Source organism: Haliotis rufescens, unplaced genomic scaffold (assembly GCF_023055435.1).
Source record: "Haliotis rufescens isolate VD_foot unplaced genomic scaffold, xgHalRufe1.0.p SCAF_59, whole genome shotgun sequence".
Classification (NCBI taxonomy): Eukaryota; Metazoa; Mollusca; class Gastropoda; order Lepetellida; family Haliotidae; genus Haliotis; species Haliotis rufescens.
In genome coordinates this window covers 460572-488421 of record NW_025964323.1, presented here as the reverse complement: position 1 = coordinate 488421, position 27850 = coordinate 460572, and the positions used below count along the sequence as shown (strand labels likewise).

The 27850-nt window shown below is 39.3% G+C and overlaps 2 protein-coding genes across 2 annotated transcripts in view; both read left to right on the top strand.

Moving 5' to 3' along the window:
* Window positions 1–27850, top strand: part of LOC124142808 (dipeptidyl peptidase 2-like) — a 103251-nt gene that overhangs the window by 5448 nt on the left and 69953 nt on the right. The gene's annotated exons all lie outside the window — the stretch shown is intronic.
* LOC124142810 (5-hydroxytryptamine receptor 1-like) overlaps window positions 13093–27850 on the top strand; it is a 43539-nt gene continuing 28781 nt past the window's right edge. Inside the window, exon 1 of the mRNA XM_046511474.2 lies at window positions 13093–13262. The gene's annotated coding sequence lies outside the window, so the exon portion shown is untranslated. The remainder of the gene's footprint in view (window positions 13263–27850) is intronic.

Genomic DNA, 27850 nt, shown 5'->3' with positions numbered 1-27850 from the left:
TAAACACATGCTTTTGATGTAGTAAGAATCGTACAATAGACTCTGCTTTAAGTAGATCTTTTTATGATTATGGAAAAAAAATTGTATCTTGATATTTATATTTGTTAATATATTGAAGAGTGATGATGACTTGTGTTTGAGTTCTCAGTAGATGTTAGAAGTGTGACCTACAGAACTTGGACCTGATATTAAAATGTATCATTAATATTAGATATTAGCCTAATATATTTCTGCATATTTGTCACTGGATTGTACATGATTTATATTTTTGTTATGAGACATATTATACGTTATGATTATTCCTAATAATGCAGTTTAGTTTCCAGCTTGTGTAGTTGGAAAGTTTCACTTTCAGCACTATTGACATCGTCATCTCTCATGTTGAAGATAACCATGATATAAGGGTAACGCTATTTTTCAGGGCATTATCATTTGCAGAAGCCCGAGGTCTTCCATTAACTGCCCGACGAAGGAGGGCAGTTGAAAAGACCGAGTGCTTTTGCAAAATGATAATGCCCTGAAAAATAGCGTTACCGTTATTATAGCTTAAATGGATAGAATTAGTATCAAATAAAAAGAAACAACAACATCGGTTTTGAAACATTTACTGCAATCAACACGAATGTCACTGACCCCATTTTACAAATATGGAAACGTCATAGAACAAACCAGATGACGTCACTATAATACATACGTGACGTCACTTTCTCTACCCTATGACGTCACCTAACAATGGGCTTGAGAATGGCCCGTAGTCAAGCCATATGAGGGCATTATGAAGTTACAGTGGCCCACACATTTCTGATAACGTGCAGGCAGTTTAATGATAATTCTATCCATTTAAGCTATAATGACTGTTATTGTATGTTGTATTTCACTGTGTTGTACATATTATCTAACATTATAGGTTGTACATATTATTTTATGTCATAACATTGTACATGTTATCTTTCATCATTACATAGCATACTACATATTATTTAAGTCATAACGTTGTACATATTATCTTACATCATATTGTTGTTCATATTATCTTACATCCTGTTGTTGTATATATTGTCATATTTATTATTGTTGAACATATGATACATATTGTTGAACATATATATTTTCATGTTATGAGATCAAACATACTTTTGAACACGTTATGATCAAACACTGGGGTACACATATCATAATTAATATGGTGGAACATTGTTGAATACATTATTATGATCAAACATTGTTGAACTCATTATGACCAAACATTGTTGAACCTGAGTGGGTTAGATCACTGACTTTGTGTGCTGGCTATTAGATGGTTCACTCTGACAGTGTGGATTCGAATCCCAGACAGGAATCAACCCCCAAAAGTACTAGAATCCAGGGGACCCCCATAATTCATTTTAAGGGTCCTTGTAGGCAGTATGGGGGTCCTGTAAAGTAACGAAATGATGTAGTGTACTGTATGTTTTGATATTACTTTAGAGCCTCGAATGAATCAATGATCATGTGGATAGTGGTCATGATTGATGGATGAAATAACAGGCACCCATAACTGCTCTTGATGCGCTGTAGGTACAGTGAATATTATTGTGGTCTCCTGTGATGCATTATATATTATTTTTACGTCCATTCTCTCCATTTGTACGTACTGGACGCACATTTGTGTGTCGTGTAAAACTCTGTCCATGATAGAGGCCAGTTTAGATCAGCACCTGACACAAAAGTTTAAACTGGGGGGATTCTTGGTAAGAATCAGTCCCCAGCAACTGATGCTTTACTTAGGTTGCATCTTAATGGATCGGCCAGACATGACTTGCTTGATACCAGGGTGGGTTATTGTTTATAATATCAATCACTGGCTTGTCTGGTCCTAACTCTGACTTTCAGGTTGCTGCGATATAGCTGGAGTGCAGCATTAACAACACACAAATGTAACATTGCGGGCATGCACTGGACATAACAGTTTACCCGTTCTGAAGAGGGATGACATATAGCAACATATTTAAGTAGCCTAAGATTTTGCTAAACTTTCAAATCGTTTATATGTACTACTGAGACAAAAGAAGATTAACACCCATCATGGCAGGTGGGTATTGCAACACACAGCCTTCCAATTGGGGTGCTCTTTACTTGTTTTGAATAGTATACAACATGTATAACAGCAACTTTTCTGTTGACATGGATGTATCCCTCTAAATGTACCCTTTCAATAACACACCCTGAAGATCCGGGTTGGAATAGGTCTTCAGAAACAAACAGTTCCCTACAGGATTCATTGATTATTTGTTTTGTCTGTTGTGTAAGTCTGACAACAAGCCTCACCGGCACCGACTTCTACATCCAATCTTTGAGACCACGGAAAGGCGTTTCATATGAAGTGGGTCCATTCTTTTGAGAATTTTATAATGTTCTTTGAGCATATTCTATATCATGCATACAGTCACATCTGGTATATACTACTCGAAAGAAGGTAATGATCACATGATTCTTTCATATTACAATAATTTATCTCTCATGCCATGACAGATTAACATTACCAATATGAAAGAATCGGGTGATCCTTAACTTCTTTTGAGTAGTATACATCACAAGCAAAACTAACTTGATTTTTCAGCAGTAATGAAGATAAAGTAATTACTGAATTACTTCAGTGGTAACTATATCAAGAACTTCATAGTCCTGTTGAATATAGAGTGAAACAATCATGTTAATCAAGACATCAAGCTACTGGTTACATGTACAATCATCTGGCTGTCAATGCTAGCTTGTGTGTGAAAGTGTTTTTCATGTTTAAACCCTCTGGTTCAGTTTAGTTGATGTTTCAGTTTGGATGTTCAGTTTCAATGATAGCCAGAAAGTGCTTAAATAAAGCAAGTAATGTCTGTGTTCACTATTGTAGTACCCGAGTCCTACTCAGTTACCACCCAATCCGAGTACCCGACTACCAAAGTTACCCAAGTTACCCGTCCCAGCCCTACTATTGGTTGTAATCTACAGTAAATAATTTGTAAGTGATTACATGTCATTTGATTGGCTGACCAAGAATATTATTTATGCGTTTAGGTTCCGTAAAAAAAAACAACATTATGCCACACCTTAGGCCAGACTACTTATTCCTGACTGGCCGATAGTAGAATTGTTAGGACTTGTGTTGGATTATTGCGCTGAATGATGTCACTGATTTCATATTGTTACAGTTTTGTTTGTTTTAAATAATGAAATTAAATAATATTATTTAGTTTTTTTATTGACATATTTATTGATCAGACATGTAAGAAGTGACTTCAATATGTTTTTGTGTTAATGGATCAATAAATGTAAAAATATTGTGTGCACATTTTGCATAAATCCATCCTTTTCCAGACTCAGTTAAATTCTTTACAGGCCGCTGTCATATGGCTGGACTATGTCTGAGTGAGGCTGTAACTTACTGGACTCTGGTTTCAGAGTAGTAGAGAAGGCTGCATCCTGCTCTGTGTCAGCTTGACTCCTTCCATGGGGTTTTGTTATCTTCGTCACTTGGGGGATGTTCATTATGTGTTTTCACAAAATGATAGTCTTGGTTTGTTTGCTTGTTTGTCTGTTTGTTGTTTAACGCCACTATGAAGGCGGTCTGTAAATAATCATGTCAGACAATCCAGTGGTTGATATCATGAGCATCAATCCACGCAATTAAGATACAATGACATGCATCAACCAAGTCAGCAAGCCTGACCACCCAATACCTTTAGTCACCTCTTACAGCAAGCATTGGTTGCTAAAAGACCTATTCTACCCCGTATCTTCACAGGTTAATAAGGGGGTCACAGGTGGCCCAGTCGTCTAAGGCGCTGGGATTCATTGTGCCGAGTTGCGTCCCTTGGGCACGCCAGAAACCTATGATTGTGGGTTAAAATTCCAGTTTGCCCCGATTCTGTTTCTAGGTTTGTCAGCACCATACCCATGCTCATGGGTTTCACCGAAGTGATAAACATCTGAGACACGCATCATTTCAGGCTTTCCATCGACATTAAGCTGACATGTCGTGATATAACTGTAATACTGTTTAAAGCAGCGTTAAAACTCAACTCACTCACTCACTCACAGGTTAAACGTCTTGGTATTATTGTCACTGGGTGATATTTAAACCTGTTGCTGATGTCTTGCCACCAGTCCATGAACAATTGCAATGCACTGATCGTCGGATCAATCTTTCCTGACACTTTCGATCAAAACATACCTCAATCTCAAATCTCAAATCTGCATATATTGTTTACAATCGACCAGAAGCTGATGAAACCTGGGACAAAAAAAAATAAAACTTGAAACTACTCTGATTGATTTGGTCTGTTTAAAGCAAGTCTAATATGTAAATAGCAGAATCAGTGTCAAAACATTGATGTCATTGTCATCAAGGGATATCAGTATCGATCTGTCAACATGTGCATTGCTCGCATCAATTAAACCTTTCTTCCCAGATTTATTATCTGCTGACAGGCAATCAACACTTAGTGTTTTGTACTGGGGACATAGGGCTGGGTGTAATTAATTAATAAACCGGTGGCCTCTAACGATATTATTGAACAGATCTAGTCCGATAAATAACTCATGATGTTCATAAGGTGGTTATACTTGTATTGATTTTATCGCAAGATGGGACCTGAGGAGATTGAGGAGTGTCGGTCATCTTTTTTTGCAAATGTAGAGGGGGGTTGGAGTCATGCCACATCCTTACCTTGTCAGCTTGCTGACGGGGTTAACCTCTGTGGTCATGTTGACAAGGCGTCCGACTTCTGATCAGAATGTCCGTGGTTCGAATCCCATCCCGCTACACAAATATGGAATTAGTGAATGGTGTTTCATGCCACAATCAGCAACATATAGTGGTAGCTGTGGACAACATGGCCTCAAGCCTCAGCTCTTCATGCTGAAATGGTGCTGTGGCGTTGATTGTACCAGGACTTTGAATAGGTGAAGTGGCCTAGTTCGAAAATTGTCGTTCATTCCAGTTAGTGCCAGAAACCTGGGAGCATAGGTCCCAGTCCTGATTTCTGTTTCTAGGTTTCTCAGCAACATACTTATAATGCTCGTAGGTTTCACCAAAGCTTTTAACATCGGAGACCCGCATCACATTAGGGTTTTCTCATCATGCCACTGGAATACTGTTCAAAACTGTGTCACTCACTCACTCACTCACTTTTTCACTCACTCACTCACTCACTCACTCACTCACTCATGCCAGTTACCTCTGTTTCTACCACATCTGATGATATCAGTACTCAAAAATGTTGTCAAAATCTGACAGTCCTAAAGATTGTATTTGAATATTTGTAAATAAGTTTGTTTTAAACTGCTGTTTTGGTCCATTGACCTACATTTAACTTTGACTTTATTTCTCACTAGACTTGAGATGAGATCATGTGATGCCCATATGAGATCATGTGATGACCATATGAGATCATGTGATGCCCATATGAGATCAAACCAAATATGGAACCAGTTATAATAATCAACATGTGACGGGGACCATTTGAGAATACCGACTGTTGACTGCCGGCCATCACATGCAATTCTTGAAGAATCATTGTTTGGTGATACTGATTTATTTAGCCTACATTACATGTTACCAAGCACTGCCGTTCGCAGACATGTTGATGTTTTTGAAAAAAATGTAACTATTTATAGATCCACCATGTCCACAGGCTAATCAAATGTCATGTGACAAGATAAGAAAAGATACAAATTTGATATCAGATTTGAGATTCAGAAGACATCTTCAAGATGTTATGTTTACATGAACTTGGCTATTTTGCTTATGGTTATGAATGTCTGTTGGCTACCACAAATACTCACGTTATTTAAATACATGCTCTGAAGTATAGGTTCTCAATATGAATCACCAAAACCTTAATTAGCCTGGGGTGGTGGGGTAGCCTTGTGGTTACAGCATTCACTCGTCACACAGAAGTCCTGGGTCCGATTCCCCCATGGGTACAATGTGTGAAGCCCATTTCTGGTGTCCCCCGCCGTGATATTGCTGTAATATTGCTTAAAGCTGCATAAAACCATAACTCACTCACAAAAATTAGCCAACTTCAACCACAGTTCAGCCTATTTAATCACAGAGGTTGAGTCTATGACCTTAATGACCAGCTTGCAATGTGGCCTGGCCAGAAGTCATCGCAAGATAATGCAACCCTTGAAGATCTGGGTTAGAATTGGTCTTCAGCAACGCATACTTGTCATAAGAGCTGACTTAAAGCAGGATCGGGTGGTCAGGCTCGCTGGCATGTCATTGTATCCCAGTTGTGTTGATCGATGCTCATGATGTCAATCACTGGATTGTCTGGTCCAGACTGGACTATTTACAGACCTCCATCATATAGCTGTAAAATGCTGAGTGCAGCGTTACACAACAGAGGAAACAAACACAACATACTGCTGCTAGCAAGATACCAGTTACATCATGGCGACCTGTAATTAACAGTATCGAAACGGAGGAAATTTTCATGTGCATTGATTTGAGTGAGTGATGCTATTACGCAAGGATCAGATTTCAGCACACTTGGGACTTCAAGATTCAAAAAGTCATTGCCTTCTGACTGACCAACCGCCCCAGATCTAGCTGCCAACAGACAAAAGCCCCAAATCTCACTATCTAGAACTAGGACCCAGGGAGGATACACCCAGTGTGTGATCAGATTTGTATTGTGATACCTCGCTCACGATCCGATACCAATCACAATACTTGCATGTCTCTTGTCTGTGGTGCATAAGCCATCTTTTTCATAGACAGGACGGCCACTTAATAGCTGGCACACTGACAATTTACAGTTGTCAGTGTCAAGTATGGCGCAATAGATGAAAATATTTACATTTTTACTGCAGGTTTTCACTACAAGTTTTCACTACTTATTAATGTTTGGTGTAGCAGTTATTTAAGGTAAGAATCAATATTTTTTACATAGTGTGCAACTACGATCGCTAACCTGTATCGAGAAGTAAAAACATTGTGATCCAAAGATGCATAGGTGTGTCATCCCACTACTACACAAAGCGGGGGCACGGGTGGCCCAGTCGTCTAAGGCGCCGCGATTCGCTGTGCAGAGTTGCGTCCCATGGGCACGGCAGAAACCTATGATCGTGGGTTCGAATCCCAGTTTGTCCCAATTATGTTTCTAGGTTTGTCAGCACCATACCCGTGCTCGTGGGTTTCACCGAAGTGGTAAACGTCTAAGACCTGCATCACTTCGGGCTTTCCTCCCACATTAAGCTGACACGCAGTGATATAACTGGAATACTGTTAAAAGCGGCGTTAAACCCAACTCACTCACTCACTTACTACTCAAAGGGGCACACAATCAACTCAAGCAAATAGCCCAACGGTTGTAAAAGTGGTCACTTTGAATCAATTGAATTCCACAGCCTGGTAGTCTCAGGCACTGTACTTAGTTGTGCAGAATTACATCCTTTGTTAGCCAGAATCCCTGATAACTGCAGAATTACATCCCTTGTTAGCCAGAATCCATGATAACTGCAGAGTTACATCCCTTGTTAGCCAGAATCCCTGATAACTGCAGAGTTACATCCCTTGTTAGCCAGAATCCCTGATAACTGCAGAGTTACATCCCTTGTTAGCCAGAATCCCTGATAACTGTGCAGAGTTACATCCCTTGTTAGCCAGAATCCCTGATAACTCTGCAGAGTTACATCCCTTGTTAGCCAGAGTCTCTGATCTGGAACTTGGATCTCTGATTTACTTCAATTATGATCTGTCAATCTTGGTCTGTCAGCATACGCATGGGATTCAAAGACCTGCATCACTTCAACCTTGACCTTCCACATAAGGCTGGCACACCATATGTGAGATATTGCTGAATTCAGTGTTAAGCAGGACATTCAAACCATAGCCTGAGAGCAGAAGTAATCAGATGTGTTCCTGCGTGTGATGTGTGTGCCAGGTGGGCCGGACAGTCGGTGGTTGAAAGTGGCTACGTAATTAGTTTCACCTCGTTACTCTATCAGAAGCAGACCTTTCACAGAATCCCAGGAGAAATCACAATAAGATTGCTTGCCATTTTTATGTCAGCCCTGAATACTCCAGCGCAAAAAAACGACATCGGAGCAGGATGTAGATCGGGCATTGAAACTGAAAAAAAAGTAAAAACACTTTTGCAAAGGCTAATTTACCTTTACCTAATTATAAAAGTATGACTTAACAAGACCAAGTAACCAGTTTTTTACTTGGAAAGTTTTAGAGAAAGGCAATAATATAAAAAGTTGTAGCCAGTTTTCACTTGGATAATTTCAGAGAAAGGCAAAAAAATTAAAAATTGTGTTACCATGGTTACTCACAGGTTACAACTTGAATTATTAATCATTCCAATTACGGCCAAAGTGTAAAAGGTGGGCCTCATCTTAAAAATGTTAAATTTTCCCGAGTATTAGTTACTTTTCCATATTTCGTTCAGGGATTGATCCATACATGGGACGAATATACCAGAAGCTCATTGTTGATGTCCCTGACCAAGATAGTTTGGAATGTAGCTAAAAGAGTGTGAAACCACCATTCACTCAAGATAATGATTCTGAAGGGCATGGCATTTCTTTCATGATATTCTTGACACATCATCTTGTCATCTTTTGCTTTACAAATCCTACTTAAATTGAAAAGAAAATAATTCCATGACCATAAATTATGCCCAATGACCTTTTATATCCTACTGTACATTTACCCTGACATCTTCACTGTTCGTTCTCTCCTGGTTGCTTCATAGAGAATCTCACCCTCGTGTCTTTTGATATCAAATATATCAACAAGTGTTGATATATTTGATATCAAAAGACACGAGGGTGAGATTTTATTTATCATCCAACATCATTTTTCCAACTTTTTCAGTTTGAAGACAGCAGTAATAAGCAGTGTCTTAAGTGTAAGAGCAGAGTTCAGTAGCAGAGCCATTAGTGATGTCATTTGATTGTGACGTCATGGTAACCAATGGTCTGCAAAGTATTGTGATGCAATTTCATTGCAGCGATATCTACAGTGTAGATATCGCTTGATCTCACCAAAGCCATATCTCCTGTGGGAGCAAGTTTTGGATGATAAAGCAAAGTCACCTACAGTGAAAGGATGGCATTTTTTTCAAAAAAAATTAATCCTAAGAAGAAAATAAGGTATCGGTAAAAGGCACAATGCAGTATATGATTAAGTCATTTTTTTCTACTTTAAACAACAATTTATATTTTGTTATCCCAAATGCCTTGAGATTTTATGGATAAAAGACTGTAAAACAAATAGTTAAATTGATCTGGCCATGCATTTTTTCCTTTAAGACAATCATTACGTTGTTATGTCAGAATTCACATTAATCTTTCATTGTATAGCAGCTTGATTTAATTTTTAAAAACAGTTCTTTATCTTTTGTCTGGACTGTAAATGTCATGATAATGCTGATTCTGCTGCGAGGTGTTATTCTTGAGGTGGGATGAATAATTCACTAATCCCTTAGAGACAAGAAATGAGAAACTATCCAATTTCAGAACTTGTTGAACTGAGGCACGCCATTGCTTGCGTAGATCATGAGACGACTGTTATGTCTTGTGTTTTTGCCCTTCTGTTGTTCTTCTGACACTCCCCTGCCTGCAGCTTGGCATCAAGGGATTAAACCACGACTGGTTGCCTCCAAGTATACTGCAGGTCCAGTATAATAGTGGTCCCCCCCCCCCCGGGACCCCCAATAATTTATTTCAAGGGCCCTTTCAGGAAATATGAGGGTCCAGTAAAGTAAAAAGATGTTGTAGTGAACTGTACTGTAAGATTTGATAATTACTCAGGGCCTTTATATTTCTTGTCAAGAATGTGTTACAATGAAATTTTATATGCATCCATGCTATATATTTGTGTGTATTGGATGCACAGGTGTAAACCCTGATGGGGGGGGTATCACACTTACTGAGGCTAGCACTATAAAACTGGCATTAGTCCGGACTAGTACAAGCAGACAGCACACACGCATGTAGATAAGACGCAAACACACGTTAATGCAAGGTGAGATAATATCATGGCATATGGAAGGTCTTTTTTAAGGGTAAGGTAGGGATTTTGGTTAGTACGTACAGCTTTACACTATTTCAGTCATTTCACAGCATCCTGGCTTAGTATGGATGGAAAGCCTCAGATACAAGAACTGTGTACATCAAGACTAATCCGTACGAAATATGGTTAAAGGATGATTCTACCATGAATTTGGAATTTACTCGATTCTGATTGGTCAATCAGAAGCTATTAAATCACAATAAACCCCCTCTGATTGAAACAGCTGGTTTGACGGCTGCATCACCGCGGAAGCTAATATTCATAGAATAGTACTATTTTCAGTCATTGTCGGTAGGCATATTTGAATAATCATAATGGTGACGTGCGATGTAGAGTGAAAGCCTTGCAAAGTTTGCTTTGTTTTCTTTAGGGATGCCCACCTCATGTTAGCTTACCAAGTTGCCATGCTTATATTCTTTCAATGCCTGTCATATGTTCGAGTGAAGTATTACGGTGTAAACAAACTGAGTATATACAGCATCATATTTTGTTCAGTGATTCCGTAATTCAGATCGATAACCAACTCAAAACACTGGACTCAACCCATGTCGCTTCACTCAGTATATTTGCTTGCACCAAAGAGTTCGCGTTTTTTTTAATCATGGTAGAATGGAGATAAACATACTGTGTTTTCAATGAAGAGCTAGGTTACCTGTAGATTTAACTGCGCTATATTTAACATTTGAAACCTCACGCTGCGCCTTCGGTTCCAAATTCAATTTAGCAGGGTTAAATTTACAGGTAACCTAGCTCTACATTGAAAACACAGTATGTTTATCTCCTAATTGAATCATTGATGGATTTTTTTAGGCTTGTTGTGAGTCATTTGATTTTGATGTAATCATGGTAAATCATGTCTTAGAAGTCAACTGACAATAGGGTCATGGGTTGCCCAGTCATAGTAGGACCTGCAGTACGTACATAGCACATAGTTCTGGGTTCAAATACAAGATTTCCCATATTGGGTCCCAGCTTGAAACCAAACTTGTTTGGTCCCTGTGAGGATTTCAGGCGATCCTTAGCATTAAACCTTATATATATGAGGAGAATGGATTGGGTGGTGATGCTTGGTAGCTGGGTTTATAGGCCGTCATCAAACCTGCTGGATTTTCCAGTCTGACTTGTAAATTGGATCGAGGTTGGAAGTGAAACCATATACAATGTAGTCCTTCATCCATACATCATTATTTTGTAGTTAGGTCAATCATTTGCTAGACTGTTATTGATTATTATACCCCAATGGGACAAGAAAGACAAATGATGCTGTCTTACGATATAATAGACAAAACCATGGCAATTTGAATATTGTTAATGAGGGTAGTCTGTGTAATATACATAAACACATTTCACTGACATTGACATATCATACATGTTGGTTTATTCAGGTCAAAAGAGAAATATCAGGTACAGCACTATGTCGCACTATGCTTTATCAGAGTTTCAGACTGACGTCAATCACAGGTCATTGACCGATAAAATTTCAATTTGACTGATGGTTTGTTTAAGTAGTCAGACTTTTAACCATACAAATGCTAAGCAAGACGTCACATGTTTCATAATTTCATAAATAAAATGTAAATAGTAAGGATTAGTCCTACTCACAGTATCAATTTAATAAAACATATACAGCCATCAAAAATCGTAATTGAAATTCTGAGCAGCGAGTCTTTGCATCATACTTTCTGTATCATAGGGAAACACTGTCAGGAGCTATAGTGACTTAGTCAAATGCATTTCTTATCGCGAAGGTCATGGCCAGGTCATATATATTCATTCGATCACAAACGTTATTGCATTGATTTGTTGTTATGGTTCATCCTCTATTTTTGTGGATTTGACTTATTGACATTTGCGATTGACTTATTACATTTCTTGGGTCCAAGTCATGGTCCTATATATATACTGTTTTTTTTCTGTCTAAATCACTGTTAATGCATGTGTCTCACCGCTGTCTGTGTTTGGGCCACAGAAACAACAAGCAGTAATTACTGGACTAATTCCTTGTCAGACGGATCCTTGTTTGTGTGATCTGTCTCTGGCGTATCAACAAAGATTGCATTCAGAAGATGGTGGCAGTAATTCCCCAAATGTCTTTACAATTTGGAGGTCTTCTACGTGTGACACATGGCCCTCTGTATAGGGCACAGGGCACAAACCAAGTGAAGTTAAGCAATGGTGGTCGCTGAGAGGTCTTGGAATAGTGATGTGTTTGGCAGACTCTTGAGATTTTCTTGGGCTTCAGTCCTGCCCCCACACTGTAGCACATGTTTGGTAGTAAATTCAGAGGCGAGCAGGATGAAAATCTTGTGTAATTAATTCTCTATGGCCTTACGGAAACAGACTGCCTCTGTGGTCTAGTGGTAGAGCATCCTATCGGAGAGCAGAAGGTCAGGGGTTTGATTCCTGGCCGCCTTAGTAACCTAAAGACGTTAAAAGTATGGTACTTGTTGTTACCCAGCCTGTCGCTCAGCATTAACGGGCTAAAACAAGGACTGGTAGGCTCGTAGTCAGTATACTGTGTCTGAGTGGGGTATTCATGTCAAACTGCGGCATGGTATCTCTGAGTGGGCTAGCACTGTTAAATCGGCATTAGTCCCATTTCACCTCACCTCACTAATGGGTAAACATCTAAGACCTGCATGATGCCATCACTTCAGGTTCACGTCAAACATAAAGCTGACATGCTGTAATACAGTTGAAATCTACTCTCCCACCCCTTTATCCAACCAAGTACACATGATAACTTTTCTAACACCAACAGTCGCAAAGAAGCATGAAAGGCACACAGTCCTCATCAACCCTGGATTGTAAAAAGTTAAATATCCCCAGGTCCCCAGACTCAAATTCTTCTCCAGCAAATTTCTTAGACCCCCTTTATTTTGAACACTGCAGTACCATCAACATCCATCAGACTAGACTACAATGGTGAAGACCTTGAAACAGACAATGCCAGCACTGTAGCCTGTAGTATGATGTGAGCAGTGGGAAGCGAGGTAGTAGGTCTGACATTACCACCAGTATCAGTTACCTCTGGGAGGAACAGGCTGCAAGTACACGCAGATGTCAAGAACAATCACACCCACAGAAGCAGCCAGCGCTCCCAGTCTAAGTGGTGACTAACCTGGTAGTGGTATCATTGACTACCTCACCACTATTTCCTGGAGGAACTATACCTGATACTCATGGATCTTCGATACAGGTTTGTTGTGTATTACCAATCTTGGTTATTTGGTATGTTCTGTTAGTTTGTGGACTGGTTAGTTAGTTCTTGAGCACTACTACAGCCTCTAGTAGTGCTGGTACCGTTCAGATTCACTGCAGGACCGTTCTGGGAGGAATACGTACCGTATTCGACGTAATAAGTGCCCAGGGCGCTCTCAAAATTAAAAATAGGGGGCCCTTATCATGCTTATTAGAATATTATTTTGTTGAAAAAAAAACAGAGTTGAAAGATTGTAAATTTCCTGGTTCATGCTGACAGCCTGAAATGATACAAAAGAAAAGTCTGTCCGTATTATACACGACAGATATATTTTCCAGAATTAAATTGCCCATAATTAAGGGTGCATATAACAAACGAGTGCGCATTATACATAAAATAAATATGTCTTGTGTACATTGATCAATCGGAAGAGGTGCTAATTGGGATTGTTCTTTAGCCATTATATTAGCAAATATCGCTATGGGCGCTTATTAGAGCGGGGTGCTTATTACGTCAAATACGGTAATCCCTGTGGATCTTTGATACAGGTTTGTTGGGTATTTAGTGATTTCTTTACAGATTTGACTTATATTATTGAGTTAACTGGTTATTTAATTGTGTTTGGTTTGAGGGACAAACTACAGTTGTATTTTTAGTAGGGGCAATAATATTGGTAGTATGTGGAATTAGATGGCTATTGATTACTTGGTGCATCAAGTTGAAGTAATTGCTTGTTGACATGAAATGTCCTGGCATTTGGAGATGTAGATGTAAACAGTCCTCGTAATGGATCGATGTTTGGACATTTTTGTAGGGTTCAGACTACTTTTGTGATGTTCGTTCTGGATTATTCTACAAGTCTGATATAATTGTCATTGGAGTGGTTACTGAATCATCATTTTGACTGTTTGCTATATGCCTGGTTGTGTTTGAATACTCTCTGCGACCGTAAATTTGTGTCCATTTCTGTCAGTGATGTCATGTTCTTGCAATATGTATGTTCTTGAATTTTCTAAGTGAGTCTGTTGAGTAACATTGGCAGTATATCCAAATTATATTATGATTATCTGGGGCGGTGGGGTAGCCTAGTGGTTAAAGTGTTTGCTTATCATGCCAAAGCCCCGGGTTCTATTCCCAACATGGGTACAATGTGTGAAGCCTATTTGTGATGTCCCCTGGCATATTGCTGGAATATTGCTAAGTGTATATACTCACTCACTCACTCATTAGTATCTTGGATGATATTTAAAAACTCAACCAAACATTATTTTATATATTACAAATATAAGTATCACATATGTTGCAATACTTTTTTACAGGTATTGATATTTAAGGGATATTCTCTGCAGGGAGAATAAATTATGAGGGGCGCCTCCCTGAATGGTTTGGTCTCTCTAGTGTTTTATGATACAATAAACAATTACCAAGAGTTGTTTATTTCTTATATGAGGTATCAACACTATGTACAGTCTCCTTAAGAATGTTAATAAAATTTACAACTTTAGATAGATTTACCCACATTTAAATATTGATGACTCCCTGAATGCAATCCGATCTCGGCATTATCTGACAAGTCCATTATGAACAGGCCCAGAGTTCAGTGTTATTTCCTGAATATTCTCACAAACATCAAAACAATGAAAAATCAGCATCTATATCTTTTATTCCCAAACATACTCACTAGCCTTTCAAAAATAGCATCTTTCAACTTATGACGTCGTCCAGTTTCAAATGTTACATTGTTGAATCTCCAGAAATAATGTCATGATAGGACTAAGTTTTAGTGTGACATAAGCCACGACTCTTTCTTCAATTTTTGTGTGTGCTTTATCGCATAGGTATCTTATATTTGGTAATAGTTACACTTCTAAATATATATCCTATGAAGGTACGTGGGTTAACCAAAGTGAGATCTGTAGTCTGTCTTACATAACCTGATACAAATATATCAAATACAGCCCATGCAAGTGTATACTGTTTGGCAAGTCTAGATTTCTGCAGTATCAGGGGTGAGATCTGCAACTATCAGAATTGTTTGCCATGTCACCTATTATTGTAAATCATCATTTTGTAGTGCAGTTTTTTCACAAACTTGAAGGCAGATGACAAGACAAAGGCTGTAGATCTGAGGAGTGTGATGAAGCCAATCGGTGCACGTTTGGTCATGTCGGCCTTTGACAAAGTGTTGGGGGGGGGGGGGATGTCTGGACTGCTGGAGTGGTCAATGATGCCTAGTTTGACATGAGTGGGTAGAACTCTTGACCCCAGCAGTGATAGCTCACCGGATGCCTAGTGTGTAATTCCTTTAAGTTAAGTTCCTTAAAGTTTTACAGGTATTGACCCCCCAAAGTAAACTATCAATACCATGATAACTTGTGAGTAAATACAGTACTCAATAGCTCAAAATAGTATAGGGGTGGTTGGGTAGCCTAGTGGTTAAAGCATTCATTCATCACGCCGAAGATCCGGGTTCAATTCCTGACATGTGTGAAGCCCATTTCTGGTGTCCCCCACCGTGATATTGCTGGAATATTGCTAAAAGCGGCGTAAAACCATACTCACTCACTCAAAATATTTAGAGTCCTGTAACTTACTGCAGCATGTTCAGTTCAAATTCAGGTCGGTGACGTCAGATCTACAGATAACATCTCTACATAGTGTGTTTATTCTCCTAATTGACCACAAAAACTGTTAAACGAGAAAAAACAACAGGTATTGCCTTAGTTTAAAATAATTAGCTATTATAAGGATCATGTTGGTGGGGTATATATTTCCTTTCTGTGCAGCTAATGAATGGATCGACTGGCATATATCCTTGATACACGCAAACACTGGCAGCTAATTTGGCATTGGGTTTTGATAACCATACTAATGAGCATTGAAAACACACGTTGCAGGATAATGTCTGGTGATGGATGCTGGTTGCTGCTCTATCAGTCAATGCATCCTTATAATCTGCTAGATTGATTTGTTTAAGTATGGGACACAATAGTGTACTGGTAACAGTTATAGGAACTACCACCCCGTGGGGATAGGCTAGAATTGGTCCCCAGCAACTTATGAATGGATTGGTGTTCACAATATTGATCACTGGATTGTCTGTCCAAGACTCGATTATTTACAGACCGTCATGACATAGCTGGATAAATATTGCAGAGTGCAGAGTTAAACAACAGATAATTGAAACAGATATATCCATTTCGTGTTGATTTGATTTTAGGATTAGGCCTACGTGCAATTGTGTTCATTACAGTGTTGTTGAGTATGTTATACTGCACCGTGTGTGTAGACATTAATGTTGAATACAGTATGTGCGTGACTGGTTTCATGGTAACTGTCAAGGTGATGATCGGAGAGCATTGATGCACATCTGGACAGAATTGACAGAATGATGATTTTTATCCAAATATATCATCATGGCTAGCATGCAATAACAAAGCTTGAGGCCATTAATTAGTTGAATGAGAAATACATGCATTGTCAATTAATTCAAAGTGTGTTCTTGTCATTTGGTTCAGCGCAAAATGTGTTCTATACATGGGGTCTATTGATGAAATATATAAAATCATCTTTATTTATTTATTTATTCATTCATTCATTCATTCATTCATTCATTCATTCATTCATTCATTCATTCATTCATTCATTCATTTATTTATTTATTTATTTATTTATTATTATTAATTAATTATTATTATTTTATACCACAGGTATCCAAGTTCTAGTATCTGCTCAAATACAATTTTATTTGTTAATTCCAGTTATCATTCTCAACTCCCTGGTGAGTATACAAGCGCTAGAGGGTTTTTACATCCACCTCGGGAGAAATTTTGTTTCATTCCTAGACCGGTGCTTAGATAGGTGTGCAGGGCAAGACATTACACAGCATGTATAGTCATGCGACACATTTTAACTTTGATCAACTTCAGCATCTCATACTTAGCATTATAATGGCAGCACCTGATTGCAATAATGTTTGGCACAGAATTTAAAAAATACATTTCTGCACAAAGATAGTCATCTCAAGATACAACATTGATCTTGGCGCCATGTCAATGCCCCTCTTCAAGGTATTCTTGTATTGTGTAGATGTTTGGAAGTGTTTATTGTTAGATGCCAGGGTTGCACAGTCAGATTATATCTTAGTTCGGGGGGGGGGGGGGGGCATGATACAGCAGGGTCAGTTGGTGCATCAAAGAAGTATATGCTATATCTGGTAGCAGGAATCCTTTCTTTGATCCGAAGAAGTAACTTAGAAATATTTAGTTTGTGCTGCAGTCTAAACTATGAGCTTCAACTTTGAAAAAAATAGATCTCTAATAATATTTTTTTTAAAATATCAATGAAAGAACAGTCAGGCAAATAAATTTAGATCGTCTATCATCTCTGCATTTTTTGTAGGGGAGGACTTTTGTCGACAGATCCATTATCCAAAATATATAATGAGTTTTGTCAAGAATATGAGAAATAAATAAATCAGAGAGCAAATTTGAGCCATTCCTCATTGATTGATTCATCTTATCCAGGCAGCATCTCTGCATCTCTGCAGCATCCAGGAGTACTAGGATCCAATTCAGAAGAGGAAGTCAGATTTGTAACTGAAATGTTGTTTGAGATTGTGCATTGGCACAAAGTGCTCTGACTTTCATCAAGGTCTTTGAGTGAACAGGCTGCCAGGCTGTCCTGACAGTGCCATCTGTTTGCCAGACTAACTACTTACTCTGTAAATGATGTTTAATTTTCTCAACTCCAGACTTCTAATTCCCATTTCGAGGTTATGAGTTCATATCAATTGCTTCTCAATCATGTCAATCATCCCGAAGGAAATGTGTATGGAAAGAGTTTAGCTTCAGTTAGGTATGCGTTAGGATCAAGGGGCTGTGTGTATGGCAGGTCATTGTGTGATAGTTGTACAGAATACTTTGTTAAGGCTGCACTCTTTAGGATGGCAGCGTGAATATATGAGTCCAGACCAGACCAGACCAGACCAACCAGTGATTGATATTATCAGCAACATCCAAAACTGTTAGATTACGATGACTTGCAAAAGAAACACGAAATTATTCATCATGAACACCCAATCCATTTATTCCGACATATTGCTCGGGACTTATTCTAATACGGAATCCCCATGTGTTTCTGAATACATTGAGCTATGTGAAGATGTTTTGTGTACATGCGCTAGCGTGTCACCCCATCCCACTTTCACCCCATTTTCAGCTCTAGACTCATCCCCTTCTGAGATCTAGAATCCCATTCTAATCCCCCTTTCAGATCTAGGGTCTGTCCACATTTGCAGATCTACCAGCCCTTACAGATCTGTGAAGATCTGGGATAGAATAGGTCTTCAGCAACCCATGCTTTTGCCCTGAAAGGCGTCTATGCTTGTCGTAACAGGCGACTAACATGATTGGATGGTCAGGCTCGCTGACTTGGTTGATGCATGTCATCGTATCCGAATTGCATGGATCGATGCACCAGATGTCAATCACTGGACTGTCTGGTCCAGATTCGATTATTTACAGACCGCCGTCATATAGCTGGAATATTGCTGAGTGCTGCGTTAAACAAACAAACAAACAAACAAACCAGTCCTTTCACAAATTGAGTTAGGAAATTAGGAGACTCGAGGGCTCATAAGTTCAACTCCATAGAATTATTGTATTAATCCTTATTTATAACTTTTGATTTGGTTTCCTGGGGACCATATGTTATGAGTGTTGGTACAGCCTGTTTCTAGCAGTTTAGTGTCACTGAACTGTGGATTCAGATTAAATTGGGATACTGGCTCTTGGTTTGTGCAACATGGCAGCAAGCCTGCTTGTCACAGGACACAACAATCCTGGATATTGGCATGAATGCTGGTCATAAGAGGTGACTACCTGTAAGTGGATTGGGTGGCTCAGTGACTTGGTTGATTGCGTGGATCGATATCAATCACCGGATTGTCTAGTCCAGACTCGATTATTTACAAACCAAAGTCAAATTGCTGGAATAGTGCTGAGTGCAGCATTTAACAACAAACAAACCAAGCAAATCTTGTTTACAGCCTCACCCAACCACTTGTTGGAGGAGGTGACTGTATGACGTAATATGTGCTGCATATAGGAGGAGTACCTCTACTCCGCAAGGAGACCACTCAGCAAGGAATGAAATAAAAGTAGGATTTTCTCAGCGATGTGTGTTTTTAGTGTTAAGAGTTGTGTTTTAAAGGGATTTCCAGTGAAGTGTGCATATAGTGTGTGGAGCTGTGTTGAGGGATTTCGAGTGATGTGTACTTATAGTGTGTAGAGCTTCATTTAGAGATTTCCAGTGATGTGTATTTACAGTGTGTAGAGCTGTGTTTAGGGATTTCCAGTGATGTGTGCTTATAGTGTGTAGAGCTGTGTTGAGGGATTTCGAGTGATGTGTGCTTATAGTGTGTAGAGCTGTGTTTAGGGATTTCCAGTGATGTGTGCTTATAGTGTGTAGAGCTGCGTTTAGGGATTTCCAGTGATGTGTATTTACAGTGTGTAGAGCTGCGTGTAGGGATTTCCAGTGATGTGTGCTTATAGTGTGTAGAGCTGCGTTTAGGGATTTCCAGTGATGTGTATTTACAGTGTGTAGAGCTGCGTGTAGGGATTTCCAGTGATGTGTATTTACAGTGTGTAGAGCTGCGTGTAGGGATTTCCAGTGATGTGTGCTTATAGTGTGTAGAGCTGCGTTTAGTGATTTCCAGTGATGTGTATTTACAGTGTGTAGAGCTGCGTGTAGGGATTTCCAGTGATGTGTATTTACAGTGTGTAGAGCTGCGTGTAGGGATTTCCAGTGATGTGTGCTTATAGTGTGTAGAGCTGCGTTTAGGGATTTCCAGTGATGTGTATTTACAGTGTGTAGGGATTTCCAGTGATGTGTATTTACAGTGTGTAGAGCTGCGTGTAGGGATTTCCAGTGATGTGTGCTTATAGTGTGTAGAGCTGCGTTTAGGGATTTCCAGTGATGTGTATTTACAGTGTGTAGAGCTGCGTGTAGGGATTTCCAGTGATGTGTATTTACAGTGTGTAGAGCTGCGTGTAGGGATTTCCAGTGATGTGTGCTTATAGTGTGTAGAGCTGCGTTTAGGGATTTCCAGTGATGTGTATTTACAGTGTGTAGAGCTGCGTGTAGGGATTTCCAGTGATGTGTATTTACAGTGTGTAGAGCTGCGTGTAGGGATTTCCAGTGATGTGTATTTACAGTGTGTAGAGCTGCGTGTAGGGATTTCCAGTGATGTGTGCTTATAGTGTGTAGAGCTGTGTTTGGCTTACCTCCAGGTTTTCAGCTTATCATGGGATGGGAGGATGTCCTGTACTTGACAGACATTATGATCAACATTTTAATGCTGACACTAACAGGATAAACAGGGACTCATCATCTCACTGGAATTATATATTATGGGGGATATTGCCATGAACCAGTGATTTTGTCTGGCATGGCTGATTGTGTCTGATGTGTCTGACCTGGCTGGTTGTGTCTGATTGTGTCTGACCTGGCTGATTGTGTCTTACCTGGCTGATTGTGTCTTACCTGGCTGATTGTGTCTTACCTGGCTGATTGTGTCTTACCTGGCTGATTGTGTCTGATGTGGCTGATTGTGTCTTAAGCTGGCTGATTGTGTCTTAAGCTAGCTGATTGTTTCTTACCTGGCTGACTGTTGGATTGTTTGATCATTGCTCTTGTCAACCATGGGTTTGCATACTCATATGTTTACAGGCCACCATGATAGAACTGCAATTATTGTTGACTACGGCATTAAAAACATTCACCAAAGTAAACGTCTGAGACCTGCATCCCTTCACCTGGCTTTCCTCCCACATCAAGTTGACATGCTGTATTATCACTGGAGTACTGTTCAGAGCAGCATTAAACAAAGCTCCCTTACTTTCAGTTGCCGTCAGTGTGCAGTAACACATGTAGACTAACACCTCGTCTCTGAAATGAACATATTTTACAGATAAATACAGTTGTTAAATTATAGTTATAAAAAATATAATAAAAAGGAGCCCAGAGACTCTCATCATTTTCAGATATTTATACAGCAGTAATCCAGACTTGCCAAATATTATAGACTTGCATGGACTGTATTGGATGTATTTGTTTCAGAGTCTGTATGACAGACTATAACACATTAGGGCACCGTCTGGAGCTCGGTGAAGCACAAAACTGCCAGGAGCTGTTATTCTTGGAGAATAAAACTGTGATGAGAGCTCCAGATGAAGTGCTAGGCATACTGTTCACTTTTCTTTGTACTATAGACAGGAGATGGTTGAGATAGAAATGATGTGTGAGGTCATACTGACACTGCATCACTTGACTTGCTTTATGTTTGAGCTGCTATTGTAATTGAATCACATTCTCCATCTATGGCTATCATTAATGTAGAAATTGATATGCAAATTTATGCACGGTACTGAGGACTGATATTTTCGGTGAAAACTGTTTATAGGCTACTCAGTATCTTAAAGTCACATTTTGGAACCTGTAGTTTTAAGGAAGAGAGGGTTGACATTGGATTTTAACTTCGAATTTCTTTCAATGATACATTTCGGTACAGGAGTGATGCTCAATCAAAAAACATTACAGCTTGTTGTTTGGGCTGTATCCATGACAACCATGGCGCGATCATCCCATCTCACATCTGATAGAGAGCACTAGGCAATCAGTGTGTCTTATTTGTATATCCTCTTACAAAGAGGTTAATCTGATTAGGGTGTTTATTTTCCTGATGAGTTATCCATTACTGTCAAAATATACTTCCTTGTACACTAATGGAGTAGTTGGACAATTTTATGACACATTATTTTTGATGCCTAAATGTATTGTATTCCATGCAAATTGATATTTTTGTTCATTTGTATATCCCTCCATTGAGCCAGTGTCTGCATGATGAACAACATGTCCTTAATAGTAATATGATTATCATTCAGTTAGGCGTGTAAGAAAATGATGCATTAAATAATTGGAGAACTCCTTTTATGGAGTGATGGACCCCTGAGGCCAGACATCTTTTGGCGGGTATTTTTATTTTTATAGTGAAACAGTTAGTGGGTAGGTCTGAATTATTATTCTTTAAATGCATTATAATTTGTTCTGAATTATTGTTAAATTGTCATTCTGATGTATATTTTTTCTTCTGAACTTTGGATCCATAAACCCAAACAAAAATGTGATGTGTCAATTCACGAAAAATCTTCAGTCCACCTTGATGTTATTGGTTGTTTTTAGACTTAATGCTGATGAGTCAAAAACATATTATTTTGCCTAATGTCTTTTACATGTAGTCCTATTTATTTTCCTGAAATGTTGCGACTTGTCACTTATGATAACATCAACTTTGTCAAGTCACTCGATAAGATAAACATGTCATTTGTCAAGATGATCTATATAATCTTCACTATGTTAAAGCTATACATTCTGTATAAACCTACTGAAAAATACCATTTGGGAACCTGCCAACAAGCTTGACAATCCAATCCAATCATTGTCAGTAAATAAGTCACCAGAAATATATTTCAATAAGTTAATTTAAAACAATCACAAATGCAAGTGAGTTAAGTTATGTCAGCATGATGTGGGAGGAAAGCCCGAATAGACATTTTCCATGTTGGTGAAACCTCAAGCTATGGTGCGGACAAATCTCGAAACATAAACAGGGCAAACTGGATTGAACTCATGACCATAGGATTCTGGTACCTCTAAGGGACACAACTCTGCACAGCAAATCCAGCACCTTAGACCAGTTGCCGCAATGTACCATGGAAAGTTATGCCACCAAAACAAACTTTCATGAGAATAAACACATTTTGTTAAGTAACCCATCTGATTTAAGCACATTCCTCGGACAATTCATCACAATAAGATCCGTGCTGGAACCCGGAGTGAAGACTCAGTAAGCATTATGTAAAGAAGATCACAATCTGCACGTCTGGCTCCAGGAAGTCCTCAATCTCCATGTATCCATAATACGATTTTATAACCTTCACAACAAATTGCTCTTCCCAGGAGATCAACCTAAACTATCAGCATTAAACTCCACTCTGTGCCTGAGGGGCGGTGTGTGAGATTTGTATTCCTAATAGGATTCCTTCAGGAATAATGGTTACGTATCGATTGGGGCTCTTTTCCTCATTTCATCTTTGACACTGAGTTTCTCATCAACATTTGCATGACTGTAATTTTTTCCAGTAGAGAATATCAAATGGAAAAAAGTCTGGCGTATGTATCAGTGATGTAACTTTTTGAATTTCATATGTATTACCATTAATTCTTTGGAGTCATTTGATGTAATGTTGTTTTCGTGTGGTAAATGAGAGTGTATATGATGATAGGGAATGCTAGCTTGTGTCTGAGACTTTACTGTGGCCCATGAAGTGACATGAAGTGCAAGGTTCAATGGAATAAGTTTATAAAGCAACCTTTAGTCTCTTGACTTCAGGGGGCATGGGTGGCCCAGCCGCAATTTGCTGTGCAGAGTTGCATCACTGATCGTAAGTGACTGATTATGTTTCTATGTTTGTCGGCACCATACCCATGTTCATAGGTTTCACAGAAGTGGTAAACATCGGAGATCAGCTTTCCTCCCACATTATGCTGACACACCATGATATACTGTTCAAAGTTTTTAAACCCAACTCCACAACTCCCCATCTCCCCTACTCACTCAGTCACTCATTCACCCATTTACCCAAAACTCACTCACTCACAGGATTAGGTGGTCTAGCGCAGTGACTTGGTTGATAGCATGTCCTTGTACTCCGACAGCGTGGATCGTTCCTCACGATATCAATCACAGGATTGTCTGGTCCAGATTTGATTATTTACAGGCTGTATGCAGGGCTGGGACGAGTCCACATTTACTACCCGGTACCCGATGCCCTATTACCTGACCCTTCCCGGGTACCCATCGTAGGTCTCAAGTTGGGTACAGAATGTCCTCTATTGAATTGTTTACTTAAATCATGTTAAATACCTGCATGATACAACTGATCATGCACACACTGACGTTGACCGAAGCTCTATCTTTATTCAAACATATAAAAGTCAGAAGGATTCTGTGCATTGTCAAAAAATAATGCGAACATTTAGCGACTTGTAGTGTAACAGTGACTGTTATTGTCATAAAACGGGTCCGGGTAGTCCTGTGGGTCCCCGGTTTCTACCCCGGACCCACCCAACCCCGAGTATCCAAATTACCCTTCCCATCCTGGACAGTTGTCATTCTGCTGAAGTTATTGCTGGAGTGTCATGTGTGTTCAACAACAAACAAACCACCCATTTTAATTGTCAATTTGTCAATAGACGTCAACAATCTTCAGCTATGACGTCGTTTCTAGTGTGATGTCATTCCGACCTCAGGTCACTATAAGATTTGAATGACATCAACAATACACTGTTGTCTCGTGACGTGATATGACCCTAGGGCACATATGATTTTTATGAGCAATATTCCAGCAATATCAACGGTGGAGGAGTCACCAGGAGTGGGCTTCACACATTGTACACGTGTGGGGAGTCACACCCAGGCCTTTGGCATGACTAGGCTTCCCCTGGCTGCAGTGTAACCATGACTGGTATTGTCATAAAACGGGTCCGGGTAGTCCTGTGGGTGCCCAGGTCCTACCCTGGACCCTGGACCATGGACCCACCCAACCCCAAGTATCCAAGTTACCCCTCCCAACCTAGACAGTTGTCATTCTGCTGAAGTTATTGCTGGAGTGTCATGTGTGTTCAACAACAAACAAACATAACTAGCCATTTTAATGTTCCTATTTCATCCACACTCATTTTTGTTTAAAATATGACATATATTAACTCTGCGGGAATAAAAAGATTTGGGGTCCTCATGATTTTAATTTAATCCACATTTACAACATGTAGCATGAGCAGATCGGTATACCAAGTAATGGGAAAAAAAACACCTCACATATTGGCTTGTGTTCTTTCTGTCATAGAAAACATCGCAATTCCTGCTCGATTCCTCACATTTCAAACCCAGGAATCTTCGACCACACATGCTGGAATTGTGTGGGTGTCCGTCACCTTTACGCACAGGTAGAACAATATAGCGCAAGTCTATATCAGGGACCATGTTGTCCCGGGTACTCACATCCCACACTGTGGTATAGAAATAGAAAATTGATGAAAATGAGCTTTTCTTGTTGGGACTGTGTATTTAGGCCTATCATTGCCTGGCATCCACTGCTTATTGTGGCTGAATTAGTCATGGACAGAGCTTGTGTTTCCAAGTGGTTTGTTGACTTTGTATACATTGATAAATGCAGTGCTTCAAAAAAGCCATGAATAGACTAAAAGGTTCTAATTGGGTTGCATGCGTGTGTGTTTAGAGAAACTGTAGAGAGGGAGTTGTGAAATCCTCAGCAGTACAAGATCCAACAACTGATATCATTCTTCAGTAACATTTCAACAGTGTTGTCTTGATGGCTCCAAAGTCCAAGCAGATGCCAGGGTATTAAACCATAATCTCAACTGGCTTAGTCACCAATTAATTCTATTGCTGATTCCCTGATGCATTATTGAATTATAGTGTTGTTTATACATATTATATCAAAATGTTGTTCTTGTATTAAGTGTTTGACATGTATTTGAATTGCATATATATTGCATATATAGAGGATATTATATTCGTGTTCATAGTATGTTTACAACACAAGTGTCTAAATGCCGGAATTTAGGCACGAGTGTCGTAAACATAGTATGACATGAACATGAATATAATGTTCTATGTCTACATACAGAGACGAATTTTAGTGTTTAGTGTTTATCTATAATAGCAGCAGAACCTCAATTTGTCAATTGACGTCAACAATCTTCAGCCATGACGTTGTTTCTAGTGTGACGTCATTCTGACCTCACGTCACAATAAGATTTGAATGACGTCAACAATGCAGTCAACAATACACTGTTGTTTTGTGACATGATATGACCCTAGAGCACATATGATTTTTATGAATCCCGCAGAGCAATATTCCAGCAATATCATGGTGAAAGGACACCAGAAGTGGGCTTCACACATTGTACCCATGTGGGGAGTTTCACCCAGGCCTTCGGTGTGACTAGTCTTCCCCTGGCTGCCCCTATATACACATATATGCACAAAACAGGCACACCAGTGGTTGATAGCATGTAGAACAGACCATGCTGTTAGGTTTTTATTTCAGTCTGCTCTTATAACATGCATGGGATACTCAGAAGACTTAATCTGCCCAGGAATTTAAATGGGAGACTAGCATGGTGTCCCATGGACCTCTTCTACACTGGAATCCCCATTGGGAGACAAGCATGGGTTTCTGGGAACCTAGTCTAGCCTCAAATGTCAAGTGTTAGGGGCCTATTCTACCCCCAAAATCCCAACGGTTGTCAAGCATTAGGGGCCTATTCTACCCCCCAAATCCCAACAGTTGTCAAGCATTAGGGGCCTATTCCACACCCTAAATCCCGACAGTTGTCAAGCATTAGGGGCCATTCTACCCCAAAAATCCCATCAGTTGTCAAGCATTAGGGGCCATTCTACCCCCAAAATCCCATCAGTTGTCAAGCATTAAGGGCCTATTCTACCCACAAATCCCGACAGTTGTCAAGCATTAGGGGCCAATTCTACACCCAAATCCCAATGGTGAGACACAAGCACTAATCAACCTGTTCTACCCAAGAATCCCTACAATGACAACCATTCAGGGCCTATTCTACCCCAGAATCTCAATGTGAGACAAGGACTCAGGGTCCTTATCTACCCCCAGAATCCAAAAGATGTGATAAGCACTAAGAGTCCTATTAAACCCCCAGTATCCCAATGGTGAAACAAGCATTAAGAGAAATATTATACACCAGAATCCCTACAGTGAGACAAGTGTTAGGGGCCTATTCTACCCGAGAATCCCAATGGTGAGACAAGCAGATGATGTCAAGGATCTATTCTACCCTTAAATACCCCCAAGGAACCTACAGTATATTAAGGCGCCTGTGGTGATGATGGTCATTAATGTTGAAGCAACCAGAAAATATAGGTATAGCAATCTCCTTTGATGAGATGCTCAATAATTAATGGTAATTGATCAATGTGGCTTTTAACATGAAGGGCGTTGAGCGACTGATCTGGCTGAATATTCTGACAACATTACCAGTAATGTCACTGAGTAGACAAGCCACAGATGAAGTACGGTAAGCTTATTGCATGGTTGGTTGAACTGAAGCTGATGCCATTATCGGATTACATGTGTACTAAAGTACATATTTTTTTTATTATTAATTATTGAACAGATCTGGGGAAAGTTTTACAAAAATAAAAAAAAGCTAATGACAGATTTCTTTAATTCCTATTCTTTTTTTAAGCCTGTTGACAAATTTCTGTAAAATCGTAGATTAATCAAAAGAAGTAACAGTTTCAAATACATTTCAAACAGGATATGTCTCTTTCATGTCATTGTTTAATATTATTTCACACTTGCGATAATCATTTGAAAATGTTTTGTTAATTTTTACAAAAAATTAAAAAAGAAATATCTGCAAACCATTATTTACTGATCACAATGTTGTTGTTGTGCACAAAA